We start from the raw sequence: 25854 nt of genomic DNA on the forward strand, positions 1-25854 counted from the left end.
GAATATGCAGACAGTTGTGCATTACGCCTTTAAACCAGAAATCTAAATGTTTATTTGATCCCCAGTGCTGAGACATATTTTAGTGTTGTGAACATTTGATTTAGAAGTGCTAAACTTCATTAATTAAAACTTGATTTAGCTGTTCAATTACAAACCCTGGGATCCTCTGGGCGTCTTCACAATCACGCAGCAGAAATTTACGTCACCCCACATTCTGGATCAGTCATGAAAGTAGTGTGACAACAATGTCAGTGATCTTTTCAAAACCTTAAGTGGTGCTTTAGTTGTCACATGTCCAAAAAACGTTGTCATTGAACCTAATCCGGGGTTTACAGAATCTTCCCCTATCAGCGTTGTTTGACAGACGGTTCGTGAACACGCCTCCCTTCTCCTTCCATGACTTGAATTCTCAGGCAACAGGACGGTTTGACAGCTTTGGCCTTGGGCCTAGATACTCATTTAGACCATAATTGAGCTATAAGCTAAAAGGGTAATCGGGATAGCCTCTATTTAGCACCTGACTGACTGTCTCCATGTGTGTGTGTGTGTGTGTTTGAAACCCAAACCTTGTCATTGTGCAAGAGGAGGAGTGAGGCGCAGGCTCTGTGCAGACATGTACACAATCTCTGGAGCCAAATTCTCACACAGGACAGAGGGTTGCAGGGCTAAAATCAGACACATACATGCACATGAACACACCACACATACACACATGTACGGGCTAATTGCACACACTCGAAAGCACACTCGGAGCACAATAGTTTTTTTGTGTTTGTGTGCATGTCTACATGTGCGTGTGTGTGTTCTTTCTGATTCAGATTGACAGGATGCTTAGGAGGCTGTGTGCTCACTATAATTACACACACTTGAGAAATGTCGGCTCTCGGTGTTGGAGAGGAGGGTGTAATCAACGCTTGCTCTGTCATACATACACACACACACACACGCACACACACACCTGACATTCTTGCAAAGATTAGCAACACACCTCTTTGCTCTGGAATCCAATCTGAGGATGAAGAAAATAAGTCAGGTACACGCACACACACACACACACACACACACACACACACACACACACACACACACACACACACACACACACACACACACACAAAGGAAGCATCACTGCCATCACAGTCATCATCAGTGACAGCTGTTGTCTTATCATCAAATCTGCCATCATCATCACTATCATCATCACCTTCATCGTTGCATGTTGTTGGCAGCAATCTTTGTTTATTACTTTAGTCAAGAGCTCGTAACACATAAACCCATTTGCGTATGCACACACACGCACACACACACCCACATGGGGAAATAACACTTTGGATCCCTGTTTTGGATATTTATAAACTGCCGCACCATATTTGAGTTCATGTTGAGGTAAGATACTCAGAAAACAGAATGAGTAAACAGGAAATGGGACAAAAGAGATTTAGCACAGGCGTAAGTCTGTATATTTGTGAATGGACACACACCAAAGCGTAGACAGTGCAACACACGCAGCCCAGTCGCCAGGAGAAAGTGTTAGCATGGCGTGTTTCTGCAAATCAAGAATACATTACATTTACATATTTCATGCATATCATATAAATATTTTAAAAGTGACGTAAGATATGAACTGACTTTGAGACACGAGCCAAGCTGTACACCGCTGCAGACTACTATTCATGACCAACAAACAAAACTGGTTGTTCTGTAGTGACCTGTTGCTGTGTTTCCTGTTTTCAGTCACCAAACATGAGCGAACTGTCAGTGTTTTTCCTTTGACTTTTTAGACTCCAGATGTTGGTGTCATGTAGCATCCTGCCTGTGTTTTTCCGGTTCCTTTTTTGGCACCAAATGCAAGTATTTTAGGGACCAATCGGTGTCTTTCCATTTGCTTTTCAGACTCTAGATGTGGGTGTTCTGTAGCAATCGTCTTTGTTTTTTCAGCAGGGATAGCACCACTGAGATACCACTGTTTCCTGCTGAGATAGCAGCATGAAAAGCATGTATTTTAAGCCCAAACATGATCTCTTCCTGAATATCCTGTGCCTAAACCTAACCACACATTATCTACAGCTTGTTGAACATATTCGCCACAAACTAATGTGTAAATGTAACATATCCGTGGTTTGCAGAAACATACAACGTCCCATGACTGTTGCAAAAATGCCTAATGCACGATATCCAGTGCCACCCCATTTATGGTTTAGGTTAGCTACACTGCCTGATTAAGGCCGTCTTTGTCACAGGAAATCAGCGCTTTTTGGGAGCGTCCTGCAACGTCAAAGTTATCCACTTTCTAACCTTTAGCCAACATTTTTTCTTGTGGAACTCCAGACTTATTTGTTAAAACAACTTTCTAAAACCTAAGCTGACTGAAAGTGTTTTTTTCCCTCTGTTCCTCCTGGGCACCTTAATTACCTCGGGCACCATTTACCAGAGGTTATTAAGGAACAGCTGTCCCCTCCCTATGTTTATGTATGTATGTTTCTGCCCTCCCATCTCAGCCCTTAGGCTACAGTTCTGCCTTTTAGCATAACAAGCGTGCACTCTGCAGTCCAGGTTCCATGGTCATTATTCTGCACCCTGTGGTCCCTGCATTCCCAAGTACTCCCCCAGGTCCCGGGCCTCCCACAGGGCAGTGTTGAGGGAACACTGTTTTCATTAAGACGGTCATTTTCTGCACACTGTGATTTGCATGCGTTCTTTTAAATAGTTTTTAAAAAGCCAGGGCCCCTTGCATTAAATACCGCCGCAGTGGAACTATTAAGTGGAGAGAAGCAGCCGGACAAACTGTCGCTGTTATGGCATTTCAATTCCATCGCAATGGGATGGCGTTAGGACACACACATGCACAACACACACACACGCATACACACACCACCTTAGCCCCTGTTGCGGGCAGACGGCACGTAGCTAAACATCTAAACATTGCTTCGAGCCTCTTTTTTCTGTCCTTATTACTTTTGCACAGCTTTCATTATTACTCAGATGCTGAGAGGAACTGCTGCCCCCCCCCCCCACACACACACACACAACCTTCCACTGTCTCCTCTTTACCAGCAGCCATTATTCCCTTTTGCCGAACTTCAAGACAGGCAAATTAATTACGGCCTTCTTGATCTAGAAACAATTATGATTGCTGCGCGGCCTCCTCAGCGGAGCCTCAAAGTGTCATGGCTGCCACTCCCAGCATCTTTGAAGTGTTGTGCAAGGGGATGGCACTATTAGTGTGGCACTGCATCTTATCACCATGGCCCCATCACCCTCCTAAGAACTCTGAGGCAGTGTACTCTCTAATAATTAATAATTACCAAATCTAACTGCAGATATGCCTTTTCTCATTAAGACAGAGGAGAGATACTTGATCATTTCTTTCTGTGCATGTGTGTGGGTGTGTGTGTACATTTATGTGTGTGAATGCATGCTTTGCTGTGTGTGTGCCTTTGCACAGTGCTCTCCAACAAAATTAATTTATGTAGCCTGCAACTAGTTTGCTTAGCCAAATGTCTTTTCGAGGGAACCTTAAGTAAGCGCTTCGAGGTGCCTGAACATGACAATAAAAATGTTAATCTCACTTTAGCTGCCAGGGGCCTGTTTCACCAAAACTGCAATGTGCAAGCAGAGATTTGCATTGCTAATATTGATATATTTAACAATTGAAAACAAAAGTCTTATTTGCACCCTTAGCTCCCGTTTATACGGCAACGATTTGAACTGAAAAGGGTAAACTTTAGTTGCGTTTTGGCCGATCGTTTACATGACAGCAGTGTTTTGGGTGCCTGAAAACGCAATGATTTGAAAACAGGTTCCAGAGTGCAATTTTTTGGAAACGGCACCGTCTCCGTTGTCATGTAAACTTGCAATATGCAGTCCCTCTGAAAACGGACACTTTTCGCACATGCACATTACAGTTCCAGTCACTAGGCATGCACGAGAAAGTCGACCATCACAACAACAATGCCGAGCTCTGTTTGTGCTGCTCACCCTGTTGATTTTATCAACGCTTCTCCAGCAAAGTGTAGATCTACTGTAGCAACTCCACCTCGTCACAGTCCTCTCCGCTCTTCTCACCCACACTTGAGCACCCGTTCTGGGATACACAGTGTCGGCCCACCCGACCTGACCTCCACGGCGCTCCCTGGATGGATGCTCAGGTGTGGGTGAGAGGAGCGGAGAGGACCGCGGAGGTCAGGCCGGGCGGGCCGACACTGTGTATCCCAGAACGGGTGTTTAGGTGTGGGTGAGAGGAGCGGAGAGGACTGGCAATGGTAATGTAAAGTTACCTGGGCTTCATCAATCAAATTACGCGTTACTGCCCAACACCAAACTTCAGGTTGCAGCCTCCGCTCGGAAAATTAATCGGTCCTAAAACTGTGGTCCTGAAACTGCAGCCTCTGGTACTGCAGCTTTGTTATGTGCAGCTTTGTTATGCTACTCGATTTTGTGACTCCATGTGAACCGAGATCGTTTCAATAACGTCGTCATATAAACGCAGAAGTTTTCTAAAACGTGAAGGACAGACTTTTCCGTTTTTAGAGACACCGTTGTCGTCTAAATAGGGCCTTAGCATGACCCTGCCAGTGGCCTTTGTTAACCAATCACCACTGAATTAGAATTAGGGCACACAGAGCAAATATCAAGCTATTAGGTTTACTAGAAATATATTAGTTAATACAAATTATTCATACTCAGTCACACTCGGTCATGTTCACGTCAACTCACTGAGGGTAACATAGCAAAATCTGTAGGGGGCATGCTCACATACTCACACACACACACACACACACACACACACACACACACACACACACACACACACTCTGATTGTTTGTGTATTATAGATCTGTCTACTGTAAACGTGGAGGTGATGCATAGATGTGTACGCATACTGATGTGTGGATGTATTCTGTGTGGATATACTTTCAGCATTTCTATGGCCAATCAAGTGTGCAACAAAAAAACATCCAAAATAGCCTTTATACACCTGCAGAAAATCCACAGGCCTGCTTCCTCATGAATGTCTTCTAAGACAAACATCCCTTCATCAGTTGTGTTTGTTGTCCATTAAGAAGCTGAAACACATTTTGCAGTAAAATGTTATTTTGGGATGTTGCTCGTTAGACGGTGTAGTGAGTGGAGACTGGAGTTTGTTCGCTATGAAATCATATATACTAAAAATGTAGCAACAGAAATAGTGTGAAAACACTTACCTCTCTAACCTGTTAAAGGGACAGGACAGCCCCCAAACCAAAAATACATATTTGTCCTCTTAGCTTTAGTGCTGTTTATCAGTCTAGACTGTTTTAGAGTGAGCTGAGTGTTGGAGCTATTGGCTGCAGAGATGTCTGACTTCTCTCGGATACAATGGAACTAGAAGGCACTTGGCTTGTGGTGCTCAAAGCACCAAAAAACAGCAATGTCTCTTCCCAGAAATCATGACCCAGTTACTCAAGATAATCCACAGACCTTGTTGTGAGCAGTTTCATGTAGGAACTATTTTCTTTCTACCAAACTACACCCGCCAACTCTATCACAGCACAGAAAGAAACTTTAATCTATTGATGGATGAGAGGCTCATGACAGCGTGAGATGTAAACATTAAGTGCATCCTCCTCGGTTGAGTTATAACATTATCTAGCTCAGCTGTGCCTCTATGAGTAGATGTTTGCTTCCTTTTGCCTGGAAGTGAGATCTGCGGTTCACCCTGATTCTGGAAAGACAAGTTACTGTGAATTTTTAAATGTTTCAACGCTATGAGCAACGCAAACAAAATCTCACTTACCTCCAGTTTATTGCTATTTGTTTGCCTGATCTAAACCTCATAAAAAACATGTCATGTATTTAATTATGTTGAGTATTAGGAATGGAAATGACTTTTTGGAATTATTACTTAGCTTGCATTTCAACAGGATGCTCTCCAACTGCCAAAATGTCACGCAGACTACATACTTGTGTCTTGGCTTGGATTCTGAAATGTGCAGAGAATGTAGAAAAAAAATCTGTGGCTCAGCTATACAATTTATTTATCTAAAAAAATTCAATGTGAAAGTATTCTTTAGGATGGAGCGCCACAATAAGGTCAAATCCGTCAATCAATCCCTCTCTCGTTGCACGTCCCTTCTTCCTGTCACTCATGATTTCTTTATTTCCTCACGTCTCCTTCCGCGCCATCCCTCCCTCATCTTGTTCCTTCTAACGCTTGTTCTTAACATTTTGCCTGCGGGAAAATAACATTACACCCCGCTACTGAATGGGCTTTTTGCATGTCTGTATGTGTGAGTGTATGTGTGCATGTGTTCAGACGCCGGCAGGCAAGTGGTGGTTTGGGTGTGAGTGCCTGTACCTGTTTCCATTCAGGTACAGTGTGCTTTCACTTGCCTATCTGAACATGTCCGTGTGCGTGTACACGTGTGTATGTGTGTGTGTGCACGTGTGAATGGGTCTGGTGAATTGGGTGCGTTAGCTTCGCGGCCGCCCCTGGCCTCCAGACCTCTCCCACAATCAACCTTCCCCCTGCCTGCCTTCACCGCACTGACCTGGGCTATTGTCCAGCACAAAGCACTTTGGAGAGCAGCACCTCACCAGGCATTAGCATTTTAATCACAACACACACACACACACACACACAGACACACATGTAAACATTGTGGTGTTGTGTGAGTGTAAAGCCTGCAACAGAAAGAGAATATATCAGTAAAGAGGTGATTTTATATGAGGCAAAAAAATAATCTCCATCACAATGGGAACAAAAAAAACAGAGCAGAATAATAATGTTTCTCTCAGTTAATAAACTGAACTGTGTGGACTTCCTGCTTCAACGTGTCTGCCTTATTTTTCTCATAATGCTTCAACTACTCAGCTAATCCACAGGTGTTTCAACAGAATAAAGGCACAAACTGAATCCTTAATTGTTGCCATTTAGATTTACTTCCTGAGACGGTCGTGCGTCTCATTGAGCTGTCGCATAAAGAAGTGATTAAAGATAAGTTAGGAACGCCGGTCCTTGTTCTTTCACCAGAAGCCATTTGGAGCTCTTCATTTATGCACAGTATGGAAAACAACTTAAAAAGCTTTAATTTGTCGCCGTCATTGCTTTTGTTGCATTGCTATTTTTGCTGTGTGTGCGAGTGTTTTCATAGCAGTGTGCACTTTACGTGACACTGCCTACTGTCAATCACCTGACACCCACAGGGAGAAATGGAAATCTCTGCCAGGAGTAGCCTACATGTCACATTAAACTTCAGCATCACATCCGTGTTTGTCATTTAGCTGGGACATAATTGTAAACGGCAAGTTACTTACCTTTAGGCGAGGTTTGTCTTTTGACGGGTGATGTTTACTGCAAATGTTAAAACCTCTAATTAGATGGCAATGTGAGACAATGGGGTTTAACTGCAAATGGTACTCTACAGAAAAATGCAGGAACATGATACTTTTGCTGTTCAAGAACGTACCAATCAGTTAAATATTACTCAAAAAACAAACAAACTGTGTGTAGTTACGAGCTAGTTGGGTTTGTTTACTCTCCTGTTCTGTGTTCCAATGTCACAAGGAAAACCTTCCTGACAGAAACAGTGACAATAGGCAACAGGTTAACGCTGGTTCCTGCGGGTGCACTGAAAGAAATCCCCTCAGTTACATGAAAATCACCCACTTATAAAAAGAGGTGTCATGTTCCAGGTGACTCCGGTGCCACGGAGTTAGGCCTCGGCTTAATAATAAAAAAATCATAAGCGGGCTAAAAATATGCAGCCTGCCTGAATGAAGGTGATGATGAGGAGGATGTGATATCTTCCCATCTTTAAAAGCAGTCTTCCTCTTTCACGCCGTCCCACTCTACGATTGGTATAACAGGTAATTAGTGGTGTGTCATGGCCCTGGGGAGCTGAGGAACGAGGGAAAAGGTGGGTGAGGAGAGAGGCAGGGAGAGTGAGAGAGAGATTTCTGATTACCTGACAAGTTAGGGCTGGAAAGGCTACACTTAGCCCATTAAAGATTTTTTCTTCAGCATGACATTTGAGAGCAGCTGCGAAGCTGCGCGCCACCTTGCCATTTCCCTGTACACTGGGCATCCATTTAGGGACAGGGATGGAGGGAGAGAGGGGGGGAGGGGGGAGGCAGAGAGGGAGAGGGGGGAGAGAGGGAGAGAGGCCACCAGGCCATCACAGCGGCACAAATGGATTTCATTCACCAAGGTGAACTGTAGTACACTGATAAATGCACTTCCTTGAATGTCAGCAAATGTCACCCAAGAAGCCATTTGCCACTGCTTTAATAGCTTCCCCAGACTTATAGAGGGAGTGACAGAAAGTAAGAAGGTATGAGGTGAGATAAGGAAGATGATGAGTCACATGGAGTGAGGGACAGACAAAGCGGGGGGACAAACAAATGCACACATGTACAAGCCGAGCACACAGCACAGGGAAACGACAGAGGGATTAAGGCAGAGAGAAAGAGAACAGATGAGAACAAGGTTGGGCTATTGTCACTTCCACATGATTAAGCAATTAGCTATTTGAGATGTCTCCAACAAGGTGGTGCAACCAGACAGAAGTGGCTATTTAGAACATGATCCCTCTCCTGATTTCCTCCTCTTTCTGTGACCGTTGAGTTTATCTCCACATCTCTGTGTATCTGTCTCCACACCTGACTGTCCTTCAACTTATGAATGTATTTACAGCATATCCATCTGTTTCCTTCCTTTCGCTGCCTGCGTACATACATATACCTACACACACACTCACACAAACACGCACACTCACCCTTGTCTGTTCAAGCAGGAGTCGACATCATTAAGTGTAATGTGAGAACCTGCAGGTTCAGTTGACGCCTCTGCTTCCTGAGAACTGTCACACAAGGCCAGGGTTAAAGCAAACACACACAAATATGAATAGATACGGTGCTGCATAAACACCTTCACACAAGGGTGTAGGTTTCGATTCAACATTGGAGCCGTCACATATGACACGGGGGGGTTTGGGGGTTCTGCGCCAGAAAATTTACAGCATCAAACACTTAGTTTCCTGCATTCTGGGGGATTTTTATGCACCAATTTGAACATTTTTGTCTTTAGTTTTGTCAAAATAAAAGTCCTCTGCTACTTAATGTTTTACTGGGGGGACAAATGCACATGGTCTAAATATTGAGGGGGATGTGTCGCCTGCATCTCCCCCTAGATCTACACATTTGCCTTCTAAGATACACACATAACCTTTAATGTGTTAGTTAAACATAGAAAAGCAGGTACAGTTTGTCTGCAGCTTCATTCAAATGCTTCTTCCTGCTTCAGCCGTACCTTTATAAGACTGATATGAAATCATTTGACCTGTGTCTTGAGGTCTTTCTTTAATAGTTAAGAAAAAACATTAACTGAGAAATACATGTTTGTTTTTTCCAAATGTTCCCACTTCTCTTCCTGCTTCTCATTCACTTGCACAAACACTTAATCCTGTTGTTTTCCTTCAACTTATTTTACTCTTTTCAAAAACTTGTATATTATGTGTGAAACCTCCTTTTGTGCACAACTTTTCCAGTGCTTTTATGTCTGCATGTGTATGTTGAGTATTGTGTATGTTCAGTATGCTTGAGTATTAACAAATATGGCACTGTGTGTGTGTGTGTGTGTGTGTGATTGTGTGCGCGCGTGAGGGTGTGTAGGTCGTTTCGACTGCACGAGGACAACGCTGGCTGCAGCCAATCCTAATCCCCCATTCATTTCCACAAGCAGTTGCTAAGGTTACAAATTACCTTTGGTGCTGGTAAGTGGTTTCTTTTATGACACTGGACGCCCTAATCCTTTTACTGAATACATATTTCATTTAGGATTAGCACAACAACGGATACAGTTGTTCTTAGAATATTCCAACTCCAGAGCTCTGTTTTGTTCATACTCATCAGGCACACCGCTTGCATATCAACGGCCGACTCTCCTTTAAATTAACTAAATAAATTAATAAATCTTTTTATTTCAGTTTGCTCTTTCTTTTCTCACACTGGAGTTGCGGGGGAAGCCTGAGGGGAAGTGAAACTCAATCAGGCAGGTAGTGTTAGATAGGTAACGACACAGCTATTATCTGGTAAACAATTGATTAGACCACATTATTCTCTTTTTCAGGTGTCTCTTAACAGAAGGCAACAAGGGAGACTCTTTCCTTCCTTTAATCTCTCCCCACGGTTGATACACACTTATCTGACGGCTTTAAATGAAAAATAGGAACTTTTATGTTTTTCAGGAACTGGATTTCACTGTTTGAAAATGACGAAGATAATGGATTTGAGCTGATGGTTGACACAATGAGCGTTTTTTATGTTGCTTTAAAGTCAAAGCTGTCAAATAAACTATGTTTCCTCCATCCCACTACACCCAGTATGGAAATGGGGTATTTCTTCTTTTACTCCTGCAGCTCCAAGACCTCAGATCTACATCTGTGCCAACATCATGTTATTTAAAACATCAGATCTTTCCTGAGTGTGAATTTATGAGACGTTTTTACCCAGCAAAGTCCAAGTTGACCCTCTTTTTAATTACCAGAGAAATAAAACACTGACTTGTCTACTTGATAGAAATGCAAAAGAGTTTATTTTTTATGGCATATTTCATACACAAAGACAGTTTACATACCTCACTCAGGCATCAAATAAGAAAAACAGTACACATTTAAAATTTCTTATAAGCACAGAAATGAATTAAACAATGAAAACAAATAAACAGGAGTGAATTTGGAATTTAAGCACGAGTTGGATGGTAAGATTAAGATTCCACAGAAAACACGAATGTGTTTAATCTGGTTTTAAAGATCAGAGTCAGCTCATATCTTTTACCTCCTGGTAGTGAGCACCAGTTATGTGCAGTAAACTAAACGCTGCTTGGAAACAGCTAATACACCACCACCTGATGACCTGAGAGAGGCTGAATGTCATAAAACCTATCAAAACCGTGTTTGGATCTTTAACCATGCAGAGATTTGCAGACAGTGGACGGTGGTATTTGAATCTCTACATGTTCTTTGTTAGGACTGTATCAGCTGCAGCCTGAGAGGCTTTTTCGGGGAGACCTGAGAAAAGACTGTTTAAGCTCAACCTGCTGGAAATAAAAGGGTGGATAGGTTTTTCTGAATCTTGCCTGGACTTGAAAGCTCTGATTCCTGCAGTTTGTAAGACTGTAGTGGAGTTTGTTATCGACTTGATGTGGCCATTAGGGTTTGTACCTGAGTATATGCAGCAGGGTTACTCACCTGATATTCAAAGACTTGTATGAATGTTCTTCTTCTTCATTCACTCTGTCTCACACTTCTGTAATAGAAGAAGAGTTGCAGTAGAGGAGAGATGTTTTAGGACTGAGGTGATAACCACATAATGTAGTTTAGTGGAAGAAACCAGTCGCCACAAACTGGGATGCAGTGGTGGGAACAAAAGTGCTGGTACAACAATATAAAAATGATCTCGTCTCCTGTTTTCAATCCTACCCAAGTTAAAGTATGTAAGTATGTTCAGCAAAATAAACTAAAAGGTCCACTATGGATTTATGGGGATATTTTGGCAGAAATATAATATAATAAATATGTTTTCCTTAGTGAATAATAAAAGTGAATAATCATGTTTTTGTTACCTTAGACTTTGTCATTTACATCTACAAAGGGAGCGGCCGCCATGTTAATTGGACCGCCATGTTTCTACAGTAGCCCATGGGCAAACCAAACACTGGCTCCAGATAGCAACATTCATGTTTTGGCATTTTCACATCAGCCACCGTAGTTAGAAGCTAGTAGTTTATTCGGTGTTTTTACCAGTTTAAATCACTGGCTCCATTTGTTCTGGAGAGGAAGAGACCTCTGTGGATATTTTGGCTCTCTGTAAAAACCTCCTGAACATCTGGATCTTGAGAAACAGCTTTGGAGAAACACCAATTTATAATGTGAAACAGCTTTATTCAGCATTTCTACCAGTTCTATTCACCCGGGGTTGCATTTCTAAAACAAGGCATGGGATCCATACTAAAAATGAATGTACAGACAAAAGCAGAAAATGGCATGCATGAAAAAATATTCAATGATTTCTGCAATCAGGCTTCCACCTCACCAGCTGTGTCGCCAATTTCCCGTCTCCAAAATGTTCCTAAGCACGGCTCACAGTTGCTCTCATCAAGTCTGTTTTTATTGATCACAACTTTTGCATGGGAAGTGGCACACACCTCTTTCAGGCCTTGTTTTGTGCATACGCAATGTTTATAAATGAGACTTCTGGTCTGTTTGTTTTCGAGAGGAAGTGACCTCTGCAGATAATTTGGCTCCCAGTAAAAACCTATTGTACAGTGAACACTGAAGGAATTCTAACCAGGAGAAGTTTCACCTGGTTGCAATGCTCAACACTACATACTACCAAATCCCCCTCAATCTTACACACTGGGCCTTTAAAGCATCAAAAGTACACCTGTTCTGATGTGACCCATATTTTATTCTTTATGACATTATTAGATTGTTAATACTGATACATCAATGCATATTTTATTAACCATTATAGCCAGTCAGAGTGGAGCAACATTTATTACTTGGTATATTCTTTAGCCCAGTGGTTCCCAACTTCAGAGTTGGGCCCCACCAAAGGGCCACAAGATACATCTGAGGGGTCAAAATATGAAAAAAAGAGAGAAGAGAAGGGTCTTTTTTTATGTTATTTGTACATAATCAGAAAACTTAACCTCTCTGGGCCTTGAACAGTTATGTAAATGACACCATTGAAGAAGTTTAGAGGGGAATGGCTCTCATGTTGAAGACATCTGGGAGTTATGAAAGGACCCCAACCATTTTTTGTTGGGATCACGAGCCAAAAAGGTCAGAAATTCCGGGTTAATTTAAATGTGTTATATTTATTAGTTTGTCGTGTTGTTGTAGGTCAAATTTTATCTGAGAAGTAACAATGCCCATCCAGGGACTGTTGGAAATTTGTGTACAGTATCCTACATCGGACACCGCCTCTGCAGCTGTTAATGTTTCTCTATATGAGTGCTTTACAATTAAACCAATAATACAAATAAAAACTCCAGCTGTCATTTAAAAGTATAATATTTGTCATTAAAATGTGATGGAGAACAAGTATTATGTAGCAGAAAATAGAAATACTCAAGTACAAGTGCCACCAAATTGTACTTGAGTAAAGTACTTAGTTATTTTCCAGCACTGCTGCGATGATATCATCTGATTTGATAGCTGACTACCTGCTCAACTGGCTGAATAAGTTGCTGTTTTGATAATTAGCTGCTGCTAACTGGCTGGCTGGCTGGCTGGCTGGATGACTGATGGGCATATTGACTGGCTGCCTGTCTGCCTGCCAAACTGACTGACTGGCTGACTATTGAGGCTTAGTCCTGCTATGTGGTGAGATCATCATCACTGGCAAGCACAACAAAAGACTGATGGGAAGAGGCTGTCAGCTCGTGTGTGTCTCTGTGTATGTGTGTGAGTGTGCGTATGAAGGGGGCGGGGGAGTGTGTATAAGTGTGTGATGGCTTCATTCCTGTATCAACACAGTTCTCTCTGTGGATGAGTCAGTAGGCCAAGCCTGACCATCATCCTCTCTCATCTCTCTCTATCGCGCACACACACACACACACACAGGAAATCAAAAAGCTCTCAGCACACACACACACACACACACACACACACACACAAAAATGTGGGCTTGGGGGTGAAGTGGTGCTTAGAAGGAGTGAACTTGGGGTCAGGGTGGAGAGAGACAAGAGAGGGACAGATAACACTTCTGTTGGAGACACTATGTTTTATTTTCAGCGTCTGTTTCTGTCGACTAATCCTGCAATTTTAAACCGGAACATCTCCTCTAAACTATTCATAAACTACGTTTTACAATCATATCATAGTTATATATTTCCCCAAAGCTGACTCTCCTCTCTCGCTTTGAAAGCCGAGGCGTGGAATAAAGAGAGCAGCAGAAAGAGAGAAGTGACAGGAAGAGCGGAGCCCTTGTTAGGAGGGACACATGGGGGAAGGGATTTAGCGTAACACCCAGCTGTCTACCTGTCTGTCTGATTGAGGGGAAAGTGGGGTTTTCAGTGTAACACAGAGCCAAGCTGTTCTCCTCTGTGGCGGCTAAAAGTGTGTGTGTGTATGTGTACTCTCATTGCTTGCTTGGTCTCAGGGGTGCCATGGTGAGGAGGAGATAGGCAGACGACCAAAATCTCTCTCTCTCCTGTCTCCAGTATAGATGTCTCTATACGCACACAAAGAGAAAGGGAGAGGATGAGAGACACTGAGAGAGAGATGGAAACAGAGGGAAGGCAACAACAAAACAGGCCCTCTCCGTGCCAATGCAAAGCCCCACTGTACCTCTGTTACTTTGTTTTTCTCTTGTTACTGTCCGCTGAATCTCAATCGCCTGCTTTGAGGATATATGACTTCTCCATTCTCTTCCTCCACTCTTTCTGTCTCCTAACCTTCTCTTTCTTAACCCTCTGTTGTCCATCCTTCCATATTTTCTTGCCTGAGTCTTTCACTCAGGTCATAGTTGTGCCTGGGTTGCTTCATTCTTTCTATATGTTGTTATCCTCCAGTCTTCTAATACAAGGGATCATCCTCCATGTTGGAGCAAATTCACTGCTGCATGAATTGAATTTAAATTTGATCCATGACAGAAAATGTTTTATTTGCATGTTATCTGTGTGTTGTCTGCATGTTGTTGTGTTACAGTTTATCATACTGACTTATTTTTGACTTAAATTTGACTTATTAAAACAAAAATAAAGAAGAGTGTAAAGAGGGAAACAGTTTCACCAAAGAGTTTCACAACCTGAAACTGCCTTTTCATTTAAGTGTTTTTTAATTCTAATGAAATATGCAATGCTTGTACATTAGTTTAGAATTTAAGAATCGGACTTTACAGGCATTTATGTGTGATGTAGTATTGAATATTATATGTTATATACCCACACACTGCTTTTTAGATAAGGCTATGTGCATGTGTGTGTGTTCAATGCCAATTTTCAGTCACACACAATCCTAGTTTTAAAGTAGAAGTGACACCAAATTGGTTTTAAATCATGTTTTGTTTTATTTGTTTTAACAAATCCGGGATGGAATATGTAACTGCAGTGGAATTATGTCTATTAAATTGAATCTTAAACATTTTTTCTTCTCATCCATACAAAAATAAATTCCTATTTAATCCTAAAACTCCCACTGTTGAACTTAATACACAAAAATAAGCTGCAATGTGAGCCTAATATAACTACTGCCACCTGTATGAAATAGAATACAGTGGCTAATGCAATCATATTTTTTAACATATGAGAATCTCAGCCTTGAATGATTCACTTTCTTAAAGGAGTAATCTACATCACGTGTAATTTCCATAATGCAGTCATTCTCATTACATTAGAGCCACAGCCAGTAAAATGGTTAAAGGCCTGAACAATGATGCAGTGGCAATTAAAATGGTGGATAACCCACCTGACCTGTGGGCGGTTATCCCTAATGAGATAATAATAATCTCTTCTAAAAAAAAAAAAAAAAAAGAACATTTAGGTCTTTTTCCTTTCAATAACTTACATCACTGTGACACTGCTTAAATATGGTTTGTACTGTGGATTCATCAAAGCCTTGATGCAAAGGGGCATTGTGCTAATCACTGGAAAGTTCATTGACTTCAAAAACATTTATGATTTAGTATTTATAAAGGGCAAGCGGAACCTCGAAATTAAATTATAGGTGCAAAACCGTAGAACAAGTTGCCCTTGATGGGTTATAATTATTAAACTTGCTTGCAGCATTTAAATGATTAATTTTTAAAAGGGAATTTAATTTTGAATTTTTGCTTTGCTGTAAAATCTTTAAAATGCTTGAACATAAAATCTTAGAGAGGCAGAGTAAAAAAGAAAAAGCTGGATAAACTGCAGCAGCCTTGAACATGTGAGGATATAAATAGACACCAGACTCCACAAGTACAAACACAAAAGATTTCTCAGGGAGCCGAGGAGGGATGCAAAGTGCTAAACTCACCAGCACCCAGTGACGTGGTGATATTGGTCGCTTTCCTGCCAGGGGAAGATTTAATAAACGCAGAAAAACAAACACGGTCTGAGCGGTGACGGGGTTGTTTCGGGGTGAGGACGGTGGCACACTGGACACATCCTCCTGTAGGAAGGAAGCGGAGTTGTGGAGAAAAAAGCAAACAGGAGCCACGGACGGGTCTCTTTAACCCCGCCGTGAACCCGTGACCTTACCTTCCGACTACTTCCCATTACCTCTGCACGACATTTAGCCCACATACCGCAGAGCGCACACGCACACGCAGCATTGTGTGGGGCTGTTTGGGGAGGGGTGCAGGGGAGCAGCGAGGGCGGCGGCGTGCTGTTCATGGAGGGGTCAGAAGAATGAAAACCACCGTGCTCACAGGGCAATTACAAAAAGGCATGGACGCTGATGGTCTGTGCAGCCACAGTCAACTGGGAGAGAAAATATTATGGTGTAGCACAAAAAATAGCCATGTTGCCAAAATATTAAAGTTGCATTTCTATTTATTTATTTTTTTTCATTTTTATCTCTTTTGATGGAGGGATTAAAAGGGTTCACAGATGAATAGATAGAATTCACATGTTTAAAAAGGATAATTCAATATTTTTGGATAAATAGCCCCCCACAGAATATTCCCCATTATTATATGGGTATCACTTCACAAGGAAAATATCAAAAGAGGCAAAATAAAAAAGCCCTTATGCCATCATTACAAGTATCCTATGATAAAGCCACTATATGAAAGACTACAGCTGGGTAAAGACACATTTTTTGCACACAAATGGTTTGTTTTCGTTTGTTTAACCACTAAAAGTCGAATTAAAACTCAATAATAATTACATTTTTTTAATATTATGATGCCTTCAACAGCAACCCTGCCTCCTGGAATCCTTTTAGCTACAATTCCTGTAATATTCCTGGCTCTCTACAAGTCACAGTATGGTGTATTAGACATTAAATTCCGTCTTCCACTTGTGTTTAACTTCCTGCGCTATGATATACATTCACATTGTTTAATGGGCTCTTACAGGCCACTACATCTACAGTGTTTCTGCTGTCTGTGCCACAAAGGGTATGGGTTTGTATTTTCTGTGATATATATAATGCTTTTAGATGATTCCTTCTCTGAAGTGGCTGAGCTGTCTGTTAAATGTTAAGAGATAGCAGGTTAACTGAGTGGAAAGGTCACGGTTGCTGCAGAAGAGAAATGAAGCGGCCACAGGAGACGCAGGGACGCAGGGGCCACATCCACAACTACAGCTGCCACACATGAATGTTTGATAAGCGGGCGGGATAATGGCTCCTTAAATCAGCCAAACATAAACATCTCCGTCACGCTCCGACATCTGCCATCCAAAGCTAATAAATTACAGCTGAATAATGAATGAACATTAACAATAATAAAGATGAACTATCTCAGTGTTTCACATAGCAGGGGATATATAGGTCAAGGTATATATATGTGGTGTTTATTAATAACACATTGATATGGTGACTTTGACTGTGAGGTCTGAGCATCACTTTTTGTCTGTGCGTGTGTAGGCTGGACATGGCAGGTTACACGCAGGCTCCAATGGTTTCAGCAGTGTGTGTTTGAGCCCCATGCGTACGAAAACATTATGGTTTCAGTAGCAGGGAGTGGGTGTGCGTAGTGAGCGTATCTAACTTGATACAAACTACTGATACTGTAAGCCAATCAGCACCGCATTGAGGCAACATACCCCACAGCAAGCAGCGAGGACATCATGTTTGCAGCTGCAGGGTGAGACACCATAAACTGTTGAAGTGCGCGTTTTCTCTTTCGGAAAAGACAGAAATTTAAACATTTAATCAAAGATTTTTTTCTCCCTTTTAGTCTACTCCTATAGCTGCACTCATGACGGATATTCATAAATAAAATGGTCAATATTTTTCTGTCGCCTGGCCCTTTAAGGTACTTTTTAAGACTTAAAATTCAATTATTTCCAGATACTGATGTAACAAGTATCCGCAGTGATTAATGGAAGCTGTTAGGGTGGGCTGCAGAGTGGTGTCAGGGCTTTATGATTCTAAACGGAGCTACAACAATAGTTATTTTAATAATGTATTGTCATTGTTTTATTTTTTGCAACATTTTTATCCCCCTAAAACATGGTTAAAACTTCCGGATACCACATAGCACACCACGAACAGCTATCCAAGGGTGTAGGTTTCATTGGGGGACACACACCTATGGGGCTTGGGTCATTTGTCAGAACATTTTCAGTGTCACACACTTTATTTTCTGCTTTTTTTTTGGGTGAATTTTACGCATCATTTTGAGCCTTTGTTGCGTCGATTAATGGTGTAAATGTGTGTCATTTTGTCAAAATAAAAGTCCACTGCTTCATATGTTCACTGGGTGGGGTATATGCACTTGTTCTAAACCAAAATCTACACCTATGTTACACTGTTGTTGGGTTAAATGGCTGTTGACCTGTTGCAACTTCCTCTTTCCTTTCCTCTTCCCTTTCACCTGTACAGCAGCTCAGCTCACCGTCACCCCTCCCGCCGTGCTCTCCCAGACGTCCGCTATTGATCCGTCTTGCCAAACTGAGATGTGTGACATAAATCAGATTGGACGGCCGCAGCTCACCCGTGAGTAACCGCCGTTATTATCCTGTAAGCTAATATCCAGTTATAGGACGGTTAGTTCCGCTCCTCACCTCCGATTGGCTGCTGAGTCGAAGCCGCTGTAATGTAATCTATAAAGTCGCACCTGAGAGCCAACACCTGCGCCAATCCGTTGCCTAGCAACCACTTCAGGCAGCTACTGTTCAGATGCTTTTGCTGAGGGGAAATAATTAGGAAAATATTTAATCAAATTTGAGAAATATTGATGTTATTTCTTTTTTTTGTCATTCTTTTTTTTTTTTTTTTACATTTGATTATTGACTATACAGATTATACAAAGACAACCAATAATATGTTGTGTAGCTGTAAGCTGCAAACTTAGCCTAGCTTTGGTGTTTTAGGCGATATGACATCCCAGTGTCTCACAAGTTTAATAAGAAGGACTTTACGATGGGGTCACAGAGATGTACTGAGCCTAAAATAGCCGCATAACAAACCAAGTGTTATATATTATCTTATCTTATATTTTTTTCCTATATAGGGCCTACATAAAGACTGCATTAATATTAGGTTATTTAGATATTTCTTTCACGCATATTTTTAGGAAGATTTTTCGAGTTTTTTCTCAGTAACATTATTTGTATATTTTTTTATAAAAACCCTTAAAGTAAGGTTGATAATACTTTAAGATTGATGTTCTGGGATTTTTCAGGTTTAAGGGTTCTCCTGGTCATTTAAATTAACTTCCACAGACACCCGGGAGTGTCAGGAGAACAGTGTTTTTGAAGCCTATTAAGGTGGATATATCCCATTAATATTAATATCCTTGAAGTGGTGTCCAGGTGGCAGAGTGAGCTAGATTAATTTGACAAAATCTCCTCAAAGTCCCGCGAAGTAAATGTTACAGGAGGGCGAATAGATTTAATGAAAGACAGCAGTGGAGGATCCAGTCATATTATACATCTATTATAGGTAAAACAAATAGCCTATTCCATCAGTATAAATCTACACTGCCACTATGCAGTGAAATATTATGTGCAAATTGTCCGACCAGCCTGTGTTTGCAAGTGTCCTTCCAGTTTTTCTGATATGCTGCCTTCCTGCCTGCCTCTGTGTGCAGGAATTGTTCTCCTGAACAATGATCACAGCCGTGCAGGCCAGCAATCCCATGCACACTGAGCGGATATGACATGGCCCACCTCTTTTACACTTCTTGCCTGTCTCAAACTTGACTTGGGGGTAAACGGGCAATCGAGTGGAGTAATGTCAAAAGCTGCAGTCAAGGAGGGAGGGATGGAGGGAGGGAGAGACAGAGAGAGAGAGAGAGAGAGAGGGAGAGGGAGACTGTGACGTCGGTTTTGTTCATTGCGTGCCACGCAAACACCGCAACAAACAAAATGTGAGACAATGACAGGATCGTGGGTGACACGGTGACTGTAACCTTCACTCAGACGCACAGAAGACGGCGAGGGGGGGGCGCTCTCACTCGATATGGATCACTCACATAGTCGATTACTAAATAAAGCTTTAATAAAGCATTTGCCCGCTGAGAGAGAGAGAAATAAAAGCTGTATGTTGTGAGAGGAATTAAATGACTGTGACAGGTGTAAATACTCTACTCAAACCATACAATATGTTACTTAAGTAAAAGAAGAATGCTAAAGAATCAGAAATAAAAGCACTTATGGCAGATTTCACAGTGCTAAACCATTAAATATAATATTATAAGAACTATATTATTAATGCACTGACATGTAAGCAGCACTTTACGTTACGGCTGGTCGTAGTGGGACTATTTCTTATTACTTTATATGCTGTTAGGCCATTTAATTCATAAAAGTGCGCTGTATTTTATTTGTTGTGTATCTCAGAATCTGAACCTGCAAAGTAAATAAATCAAATAAATGTAGCAGAGTAAAAAGTAAAACATTCTCCTATGTAATGTAAGTGTAAATGTAAATACTAAAGTTCCTCAGAAGTACTTAATTACAGCACTTGGGAAAAATAAACTTACTTTGCACTACTGATATGGTGATATATGATTTATAGCAGCCTATTTGATCTCTTATAGTATCTTTATATATTTTGAATATCCTAAGCCCGCTGGAAAAAGTATCCAGACACTTAATTTAAATAAAAACAGCTATGCAACATTGTAAAAATACTCTATTGCAAGTAAAAGTCTAGCATTTGAAGTTGTACTTAAATAAAGTACAAAGGTATTATCAGCAAACTGTACTTAAAGTATAAAAAGTAAAAGTACTCATCATGCAGATTGGCCCTTTTTAGTGTGTTTTGTTACATATAAAAATATTATTTAAATATTAAGTGATGAGTTATCATGTGAAATGCATTTTTAAAGTAGTTGGTCGAGGTGAGAGTATAAAACTTTGCATACTGCTGAATAGTTTCACCTGTAATATCGCATAATTTATATTTGTAAAACATTAAGCTGTGAAGCTGTGAAATAAATGTACTTGAGTAAATGTACTTAGTTACTTTCCGCCATTGGTTTCCTGTTATGTGTATTTATGTCTGTGTATCCCAGCATGCTGTTTTCATTCGCACCGCCTGATGATCTCCTCCACCATATCACTAGCTTATAAATAAGAGGCTGTTTCACCACTGAAATGTTAAAATGGAAAAGGTCAGCTGTGGAGCACGTGGCCGGCCCAGCAGCATGTGAACCCGGCTGCGTGGCCAAAGAGTTGCGCGGCCTCGGCTGTATGCATGCAGTCTGTGGGATCCACATCTCCCACATTAGTAAGCTTTGAGAGCGATATGTCAGCCGGAGTAATTACGGCCTGTCAGCTCCTGTGACACCGGGCTTGAGGGCCATCTCCACAGCTCCTATCTGCATCTAAGAGCCGGGCCGCCTAATCAGCCCTGACAGTCAAGTCCAAAACAGTCATATTTTCCTGGAGAAATTCTGTCAACATTGGTGCTGATGTAACTCTGGCCAGCTCTCCAGAGTCCCGAGTGCACTTTTAGGCCCACACATGCAGATGAGTGACTGATACACAATGAATCTTTAAGAGCTTGGATGTTGGAATAAACTGTGTCTGAGCTGAGAAAGTGGAGGAGGTCTTGTTTTGCTCTTCGACAAAGTCACTGGGGGACTGGAAGGTGAGCATCATATGTAAAGCTCGGGGCAACGCATCTGATATGCGCCCATTATATTTATTTCTCCGTCTCTGCCTCTGTCTCCAAATCAACCCATCTACCTGGAAGAGTGAACACACGGCCACCTCCAGCGCTGCTGCTCCGTGTCATACTGCTGCAGCTCTTTAACACTGGGGGGACCAGGCGACTGTGCGTTAAACTGATGGGGAGAGAGACGACAGGAGAAAATGCGCATTTGATATGGAGTTACCGGCAAGAGAGAGACAAAGAGGCTGAGTGAGAACATGGTTTTTAGAAACAGTTTTCATATAAAGTAATGCTTGATATATTAAGGATATGAAATATAAACTGGTTTTCTGACAGCAGCAGGTGACAAAGTGCCAGTAACCTGAATATATAGCTGTGGCCACTTTGTCACCTGCTGGCGGAGGTAGATTTTGTTTTTGTTTTTTTACAAGCAAGAGACAATCAAATAAGGCCACTGGTCCACAAAAAGGAGCTGGGATGACGTTTCATTTGCCAGATCACAACTTGATGAGAGGCAAAGCTTGCGTGGCCTCCATTGTGGTATTTAATGTCAAATAATATGCTGCTAAAATATGTAAATAACCTCAAAAAGGGGAGAGAAAGTAGTGTGGATTCAGAGGGACGCACCCACTCCTTCATAACTGGACCCAAATTAAAAGTAAACAATGGATCTAAGTTTAAAATCCTCCCAAAAATTGGTGGAAGCCACCTGTTCCGGAAATGATGACTGTGGCGGGGAGGGAGAGACCAGACGAGCCTAATTGATTTTTAAGTGGTGTCTCTGTGGGTTAGAAGAGTAAGAGGGGAGTCCACTTCAGGGATCCGCCAAACTCCTCCAGTTTGTACCTGAATTGAGGGGCAGTGATGTGTTGCTGATGCGGCTCAACAAGCCACACTGGGGGCCAGACGAGGGGTGGACGGAGGGGCCAGAGTCTGAGCCGGGGCTCGGTGCTCTAGTGGGGGATGGAGGGTGATTATAAATGAACTTACTTCTGCAGAGGCAATAAGCTGACATGTCAAGCCTCATTCACCAAACAATGGAAGACATATCGGGTTTGTGATGCGGGCACGCAAACACTCTCCTGCTCCTTCTGCTGTGTCCTGTTTCTCATCACACTCTTACTGATAGTTAGACACGGATCTGCAAAAACTCCATTTCAACACATTTATGGTCTTAAAGCCACAGTGTGTTATTATTACAGACAAGTGATGCCTGCATGGGCTGCCAGCATCACATTCTTGTTAAGAGTAGGTTGCGCGCACACACACACAAACACACACACAAACACACACACACACACACACACACACACACACACACACACACACACACAGAGGCATGCATGCATGCATCATGGAGCCCGGACCTGCAGAGAAAAAGCAACTCTCCCTGAGTGAGCGGAAGAAAAGGGGGAGAGGGAGGCCGGCTTGCAGCTCCACTCTTCCAGGGTCTCACACACAAGATCCGGGCGCACGGCTCCATTGAGTACGAGGAGGCTTTTGCATGGAGGTTCATTAGAAGTAACGAGTTGACACAAGGTAAATCTTAATGTTGAGGCGCCTTTCTCTACCGGCCCGGGGAGGAGCCCTCATTAACTGTCGCTAACAACCCGTGTAAATACACTGATTGGACAGCTCCGATACAAGCTCCCAGCCCTGCCAGGAAGTCCCCCTAATGAGACCACACAATAAAAACAATAAAAGAAAGGAGAGAGACAGAGAGAGGGAGAGGGAAAGAGAGGGAGAGAGAGAGAGGTGTTAAAAACTTTTGTACAAGCTCTGCTATTAAAGTTGGCGCCACATTTACAGATCATTATGACAACACTGTCAAAAATTGTGCGTTTATTCAATCGTCCTGTTTTTCTGTTTCTTTCCATTCACATTAAGGCGCTGTTGTGTTTAGTGTGTGCTCCTACAGACGTGCAAGGAGGGATGACCTCTTGCACCTGTGATTACAAGTGCTAAGCTGGCAACTGTTTACAGTTTTAAAGTACAGTAACCGACTTAACTGTGTTGGCGCTTTGGGTCGTTTATTCAAGTAAATCACATGCAAAATGACGTGCGTAATTTCAGACTTTAAAGGTTTGAAAAGGCAAATAAAATAACATTGCCACAGCAGCAGAGCAAGGGTTTTATCTGAGAAGGAAAGAATGCACTGCAAAAAATATCAACACTTTAATCTTAATTTTATTATATTTTTCCTCAGTTAATATCTGCCAGTGGCGATAAGGTGATTCCACAAATTTTACGCATTACGCATTTTGCAGACACGTGTCAGCATCTTAAAGCAAAACACAATATGCCTAATTATTTTTTCCATCATGATTAAGAAAACACTGATGCATAATTGTTGTAGAAAAAAAAAGTTGCAATGCAAACAGATGAAATCACCAAATCTCTACAGTCAGGGGTTTCACACATTTTCAGCTCCAAACATATTTTCGACACTCAGTGCTACATTAACTGAGTTATTTAGATTGATACTTTTTACAGTGTAGACTCAGTGCAGAGTCTCCGTACCCTGGCATGGCCAGCATGGGACGGAGGGGATTGTGCGCCCCGTCCCGACAGCATCACACATCTGCTCTGCAAAGGCAAAGATCTCCCCAGTGCTCGGTGGATAAAAATGGCACATACCCCAAATTAAAAACGGACTTTCGACATCTAAGAGAAAAAGACAATTACCTCATCATCCAAACTAAAAATGACTAATAAGCTTATTTGTATAATTTCGTAAATATTTTTTTTAAAGTGTCCGAAAAATAAAAAAAATAGCGGACATTATTGGCAGCATCGTAGACGGAAACGGGTCTGCGTAACTTACAGGAGCAGCGGCTGGATTCCCATCCTCATTTTGGACAAATTGACCAGTGAGATAACAGTGGACCAGTGTCACGTCCAGTCCCCTGCTCGAGTGGTGACAGTCCGTGGACTGGACCCTGACCAAAGCTCTGCAGAAGACGAAGAAGAGAAGAAAACAAAAAGAAGAAAAAGGTAATTCCTGATATGTTTAGTAAAAACAAAAAAACATCATCTCTGAATTTCTACTGAACTAAAATAAAATACCTGGCATGTGAACGATAATTAAAAGTTCTTAAAAAATAAATGCATGCGTGCACGTGCACATGCATTAACACTATAAAGAGGCAACTCAGTTTAAAATATTAACGAAAATTAAAAATGTGATTTTTTGGGGGGTGGTACGTACCCGTCGTTGCTCCAAAGTGTCGTCCTGTGTATTGTTGAGATGAATCCAGGATGGAGCAGCAGGCACATGAGTCTCTCCTGTGTTTGCCAGGGAGGGGTGTGCTGCTTTTTCTGGCCAGCCTCTGCCAAACCGGGGTCAACGAGGGAGCAAAAAATAAAACAAGACCCTTTTCTTTGGCGCCTTCTTTCTCTTTCCCTCTTACCTTTTACAGTCAACACCTTTTTCTTTCTTTCTCTCAGCCGGTCCCCTTCTCTCTCTCTCACTCCCGTACATGACGTAACATCAGCTTTGTTTATTTGCTCCCCTTATTGGAACAGACTGATAATGAAAAATAACTAATTGTCAATTAACCAGTGTGGTAACTAACATTTTAGAGTCGCTGCGTGCTGCGGGAATTCGTTTGAATTTCTTCCACTGTGGAAACTAACTTTATTTATAGAAAAGTTTTCTAAACAAAGTTGGACAAAGTGATTTGGATTCAATTAACAGAAATAATGTCACACAGGAAGAGAGATGGAGCAGAGGAGAGGCGTCTCTGTCTACTTGACCAACACATTATGAGTGTTTTAGTGTGCGAAACGCTGTTTGTGTTGTCGTGTCTGGAGGTTTAGGCTGTAAGTAAACGGAGAAGACGCTAAATGCTCGATGTGCATTCAGAGCTCTCGTCCCCCGCTGCTCGGAACATTCAGCAAGCCCTCGGATAAACACACAATTACGGCAGGTGAATAAACTTGTTTGGGGGGTGTTAATTACATGCTTAACGTAAACAAAAGCCATGTGAAAGAATGTGAATTACCACTGGCTTTTCCCCCTCAATCCCCATTCAGGTTTTACATTTCACCTCTAGTCTTTTTCTACAAGTGATTTCCGAATTGCCTGCGAGGGCTC

General features: G+C 41.9%; 1 long non-coding RNA gene across 1 annotated transcript; it reads right to left on the reverse strand.

Annotated features, from left to right (window-relative positions):
• Nucleotides 1-16501: 16501 nt before the first annotated feature.
• On the reverse strand, nucleotides 16502-25851 carry LOC144458372 (uncharacterized). Its single transcript, XR_013487867.1, has 3 exons — nucleotides 24967-25851; nucleotides 24583-24709; nucleotides 16502-23430 (listed from the first exon to the last, which is right to left on the reverse strand). It is a non-coding gene; the product is annotated as an uncharacterized LOC144458372 (long non-coding RNA).
• Between the last annotated feature and the right edge of the window lie 3 nt (nucleotides 25852-25854).

This window comes from Epinephelus lanceolatus, chromosome 17 (assembly GCF_041903045.1).
Source record: "Epinephelus lanceolatus isolate andai-2023 chromosome 17, ASM4190304v1, whole genome shotgun sequence".
Taxonomy (NCBI): Eukaryota; Metazoa; Chordata; class Actinopteri; order Perciformes; family Serranidae; genus Epinephelus; species Epinephelus lanceolatus.